Here is a 6,423-nt window from a genome sequence, read left to right as displayed (position 1 = left end):
TTGATTGCAGTCTCACAGGTTTTTTTACCTACCTAATCAATATGGACAAAACCAAGCTGTAGCCCTTTATTGGTAAAGGTGCTTTATCCCCTCTCTCCTCATCAAATCAGCTGGAGAAAAGAAATTTCAAATCCGGACAGTCAAGTCAGCCCAGTTCTCCAGCGTAAACGTCCCAATCCTAATTTTATCGTAAACTACAGCAGCCATCAGCTGGACGGCGGCCTGTGCAGCGTGGCGGTTTTAAAGTTCCCTCAGCAGCACTCGTGGCATCGACCGTGAGAGATGCGACACCGCGGGTCACTTTAAAGGACGGCCGCCGGCAGCAGAGCAGATTTATGGGGTTAATAAGGCAGAGAGCAACAACACGGCGGTGTGATGTGGACTCGGTCATTAACCACCGAGCCTGATGAGGGCCGGTGAGCTGTGGCTCTGTCAGCCTCCTGAAAACACACAGAGAAGCTCATCTGCTAAAAGTCAAGTCTGGAGAAATTAAGAAAAGCTGGTTGGCTTTCCGATTCCTTCCGGAGATTAATGTTCGTTTACGACGGCTTGGCTTTTCCCAGTGACATGAAACATTTTCTACGAATGGAGAGCGATGTGAGATGTCAGTTTAGTGAAACAGACACGGCCAAAGTGAAAACACAAGGTTTCTGCCCGCTGTGTTTCTATTCTGCTTGTAGTGTTTTTTTCTCCCCGAATCACACGATGGAGGAGAACATTGTGTTCGTTCGCACAATCACACGCAATCAACACTGTGATGCTTCTAATATTGCCGGCACTTTAGGGGCGATGCAGCGGCAAATCATTCAAACACACACAAAAAACAGCGGCGGCAATCAGGGATTATCCTCCGTCTAAATCACCCGACTGCAGAAACGGCAATTCAAACTCTCACACTTATCAGAAAACACCAGCGGAGCCGCGCAGACGAACGCTGCTGCTGCACAGCCTCATTTGGACAAAACCAATCAGTCCAAAAGATCGCACTGGAAACCACTAGACTGCACGACGCTTTCCCATCATGCTCTATTGCTGACGAGTGCATCCCACTGGTAACAGCTGTGGAGAGATGGCACATATGTCAGCCTATATATGACCGGAGGGAGAGAGCGACAGGGAAGCTAAAGGCCCATTTTTTTGAGGAATTTGTCACTTCCCCATATTGTCCCGAGACTCCAACATCGACGCCGCTGACACACACATGCGACGTTAGCAGACGGGTCCGAGTGCAGCTGCGTTCACACCGCAGCTGGAACTGTCCCAGAGCTGATTCATCTCCCCTCACATGTCTCAGATCTGGTGTTTTGTAATTAGTGTGAGCAGGAAAAAACTGCATGGAGTTGCAGTTTTTCAATTGTGCTACAAAATCAGACCTAAAGGCAATGCAGCTACATGCATTTGAAAGCTCAAATCAGAATTTGTCAGCGTTGCCATGACGATATGTAAATCTTACATCGTTCACCTGAGACAACTGAAAAAAAAAGTCCATCTTAACGAGTCATTTAGTCTCATATTCAGCCTTCAGATCTTATTTTTCTTTAAACCGGGAGAAACATTCTGCAGTGAGGAGAGATAACTCCGCTTGTTTCCAACGCAGCTTCACTTGTTTCAGGAGTTTTCTAGAAATGAGAGTCAGTCTGTTGAAACCAGTCAGAATAAGGCAGATCAAGAAAATGACAAAATTCTTGAAACAGTTTGGAAACAACTTAGTGGAATTATCAAACCCCACTGGCAGATTCTTTCACTTATTTTAAGAAAAATACAAATTTAGGACTCAACAATAGACTGAATGACTTGTTAAGATGTTTTTTGCAGTGTAATTTTGGCTCCACAGCAGCTTGACTGAACAGCGTTAGCATGGAGGACAGCAAGACACAGCAATGGACAGAAAGACAAACAGCTGCCGAAATGTGTTGAAACAAAAACAGATGTGACGTCTCTTGTTATTGTTTCTCTGCTCACGCGTCTTTTCTACATCGCCGTCAGTTCATATTAGTATCAGATATGGGTTTCATCACAGAATAGATGTGAACGTGCATCCAAAAAAAATCAAACATGAGCAGCAATATTGTCAGAATTGAGCATGAAGGCCTGCAGTGTGAACGCAGCACTTTGACAGGAGAAAATGAGAGGCTGCGTGGGACGAAATGAAAGACTCACATACACACACACACACACACACACTCTTATGACCACAGAAGCTTTGTGGGAATTGAACCTGGGAGCGTCAGATCACTGAGCGGTCATCATGAGGCACCGCAGTAATAAACAGTATTGTCATCCTGTGTGTGACTAATGACTAAAAACGTAAAACTGGACCTAGAGATCCACACTCTTTAAGGCTGCGTTCACAGCCAGCATGTTCTGATCGGTTTATTCAGACTCTGCAGTGTTTCCTCCTTCAGTTCAGTTGGTTTGTCGATGACCTTTGAACTCTGGTGGCACCGAATAACGGCACCGAGAGTCTCAGTCCTCTAACAAGAGAACTGCAGTGCGGTTCGTTAATCCAACCGACTGCAGGAAACCACCCCGAAACACAAGGGATTATGGGTAGAAGGAGACGGAAAGCCTAGCAAAACAAAATGAAGTCTGGACTGATGCTCATATTCAGCTGTTTCTTCATGTGTTCTTAACTGGTATGAACACCACAGAAGAAGAGACAGACAAGTCCATGCCGAGATAAGACGCGGTGCGGTTCGTTAGGAGTGAGAACGTAACCCAACCACAGGAAACTACAGGAAATCACCCCGAAATGCAAGGGATTATGGGTAGAAGTAGGAGGAGGACGGTGCTCATATTCTGCTATTTCTTCATGTGTTCTTAACTGGTATGAACACCACAGAAGAAGAGACAGACAAGTCCATCATGTTAGATAAAGTTACAGGAACTGGAGTCAGACCTGTTTTGACCAAAATCTCTAACCTGCAGCATGACAGGTGACCAAAAGCAACTACTTACTTTACTACTTCTTGTGAGTCATGTGACTTTTGTTTACGAGCCCTGGTTCTCTTGTAATTGGTCAGTGTGAATCTAATACAAAAACATAACAAAGTCAACTTTTCCATTATGGTTGGGACCAAAGAAAACAAACTGTAGGTGTGATCGCACCCTCAGAAACTTACTTATCAAGTACAAGACGGCCAATTAAAGGCTCTCTGTTAGAAAGAGAGAGAGAGAGAGACACAGAGAGAGAGAGAGAGAGAGAAGGGAAGGAAGCAGACAGAGAGAAGAGGTGAAACACGACGAAGAAGAGACAGATGAAGAGTCTATCATCGAGGACCCGGCCTGCAGCCTCGAGGGCCCTGAAATGTAACGTGTCCGTCTTTCAAAATGAGAGTCTGAACCCGAGCAGCTCTTCAGCCGCCTCTCCCGGCCTCAATTATTCCCATTTCCTTTGTTTTTGCGCGGGCCAATCACACAGAACCGCCCGTGATTTCCCGATCTTCATAAGCGCGACACACTGCGACAAAAGACTCGAGAATCAACAGTGCGTTGAGAGGGAAGCTCGGCCAATCACACTATCAGTCTGCTGAGGAGCTCCTTTTCCCCGTCAAAATACAGTTTACTTGAACGCATCGTTTCACGTGAGCGGTCACATGTGGAGTAAACTGGGCTTCTGTTTTTTCACTCGTAAACATGCGACAACAAACGCGTGGAAGACAAACTTCAGCCGAAACATGAAATACATGCACAATGTTATAGATATTACATTTTTCCCAGTGATGGAATATATTCTTTTCTCATTAAATTTTGTGAAATTAGTACAAAGTCTTAAAATGAAAATTACGTGAAAAGTGAGACAAAAGTGTTTTTCTCCAGCATGACAACAAGTTTTCATTTATTGAACCGTGAGCAAAATTTATTGAACCGTTTAGGAGTTTAGATTTTAGATTTAGTTAAAAAGTGATTCACCTGCCCATCATACCCCTTGTTTAATTATTTTTTGGGGCATTTTGCTTTAATTAGACAGATGAAAGTGAAGAGAGACAGGGGAGATCAGGATGACATGTGACAAAACTCAGGAAGTCACAGTTACAGTAGGAGAGACTCTGTTCTGGTCTTGATCTGCTGTTTTAAATCTGACTTATTTGTTGGTTTTAATGTGTTTGATTTATGTGACGTCTTTCCTGCATGTTGTTTTATGTGTTCTTAGGGAGGATTTTAAACCCGGGCTGCAGACCACATTTCCCTCGGGACAATAAAGTTGAAGCTGAAGTTTCAGTTTCAGTTTCCTCCCTGCTATACATTTAACATTTACTCTTCTACTAAAGCTAAAGTTCTTCCTCTGAGGTTATTTATCTATCGTCACTGTTTAGCGTTAGGGCATTTTACCTTTATTAGTCAAATGAAAGTGAAGAGAGAGAGACAGAGAGAGAGACAGAGAGAGAGACAGAGAGAGAGAGAGAGAGAGAGAGACAGAGAGAGCAACACAGGAAATTTTAACCTTGCAGTGAATGAACTGAAAGAAAAAGCACGCAGGGCTTTCTGCCATAAAACAACACATTTTTGTAGACATTCCAATTAGAATCTGGCTGAAAATATTTCAGTCAGTAATCGAACCAATTGCCCTTTATGGCAGTGAAGTGTGGGGTCCAATCACAAATCAAGAATTTGGCAACTGGGACAAACATCCAATTGAGACCCTGCATGCAATCAAAATTGCAATCAAATTCTGTCAACATTTGAAAAACAGTGACCCCCACTCATACCATTACAAGCAAAACCATTGAACAAAACCAGTCCGCTCACTCAGCTGGTCCTGACACTCAGTTCACTAACACACACTAACACTTCACAGCCTCAGGACCAGAACATCAGAATCCACCAAATTATAACTCAACAAAAACTAAATGATATTACTTATTGGGACACACAAACTAAAAACCAAAATAAAATGCAATGCTATCTGGCCCTAAAAAGACAGAACACTGTGGCAGAATATCTGCACACAGACTGAGACCAAACTGAGAACCAGCTTGACTCAGTCCAGACTCGGTCCAGACTCAGTCCAGACTCGGTCCAGACTCAGTCCAGACTCGGTCCAGACTCAGTCCAGACTCGGTCCAGACTCAGTCCAGACTCAGTGAGGCCCGGCCGGGGAAAAAGGCCGACACAGACAAACATGGCCGCCAGCAGAAGAGAGGCTGTGCTCACACTGCGACATGGGAGAGGTGGAGACAGAGCTGCACTTCATCATCACCTGTCCTAAATATAAATATAACCAAATTACAAATTACTATAACCCAAAAATTGAACAGATCCACCCAAATTTCAGAAGCCTCCCTGACATCAGCAGACTAGCCGTCCTGCTGGGAGAGGAGAAGACAAGCTGCAACACAGCAGCTAAATATATTGTGACATGCCATACACACACACACACACACACACACACACACACACACACACACACACACACACACACACTTCAAACCAGTCCCAGAATGAGTTGTTTTTTTTGTTTTGTTTTTTTGTCCTTTTACATTTGTATATAATTGATGTTACAGTAGTAGTAACAGTAGTAATAGTGTAATGTTTTTGTTTTACTTGTTTCACACTGTTCACATTGTTCATATTGTTATATACATGTAATATGCTTTGGCAATACAAATGTGTACATTTTGTCATGCCAATAAAGCACCATTGAATTGAATTGAGAGAGAGAGAGAGAGAGAGAGAGAGACAGAGAGACAGCTAGCTATAGAGACGGGCAGGAGAGACCAGCAGCTAGCTACAAACATCTCTGAAAGAATAGAGAACTTTCAAGATCTCAGTATCAACAAAAAACATGTGTCTCCTGCTTGGAGAAAATTTTGAAACAGTAGAACTCTGTGCTCAGTATGTGATGTCATGATGATGTCATGATGATGTCATGATGATGTCATGCCATAATCTAAGAAACACATCAACTCTGTAAACTCTTCTTTAACTTTGCTTTTTTTGTAATCATCACTGTTATTGTTGTTACTGTCCAGAAATATTCTATGTGATGAATCTATGTATTTAATATGCAGTTTATTTCATTTTATTTTACTTTATTTCTACCTCATTTATGTTTGAATCTATGCTTTGGCAACATGTGCACATGTACGTCATGTCAATAAAGAGAGAGAGAGAGAGAGAGAGAGAGAGAGAGAGAGAGAGAGAGAGAGAGAGACAGACAGAAAGAAAGAGACACACAGAGAGAGAGAGAGAGAGAGAGAGAGAGAGAGAGACAGAGAGAGAGACAGAGAGAGACAGAGAGAGAGAGAGACAGACACAGAGAGAGAGAGACAGAGAGAGAGAGAGACAGAGAGGCAGAGAGAGAGAGAGAGAGAGAGAGAGAGAGAGAGAGAGGATGACATTTAACCCCTCCTCCTCCACCTGAGCTGGACACGTAATCCCTGCAGGACGGAGACAGAGTCCAGAAACCTGAGCTGAGGCAGG

This window comes from Centroberyx gerrardi, chromosome 10, assembly GCF_048128805.1.
Source record: "Centroberyx gerrardi isolate f3 chromosome 10, fCenGer3.hap1.cur.20231027, whole genome shotgun sequence".
Taxonomy (NCBI): Eukaryota; Metazoa; Chordata; class Actinopteri; order Beryciformes; family Berycidae; genus Centroberyx; species Centroberyx gerrardi.
Note: the sequence above shows the minus strand (reverse complement) of the source record.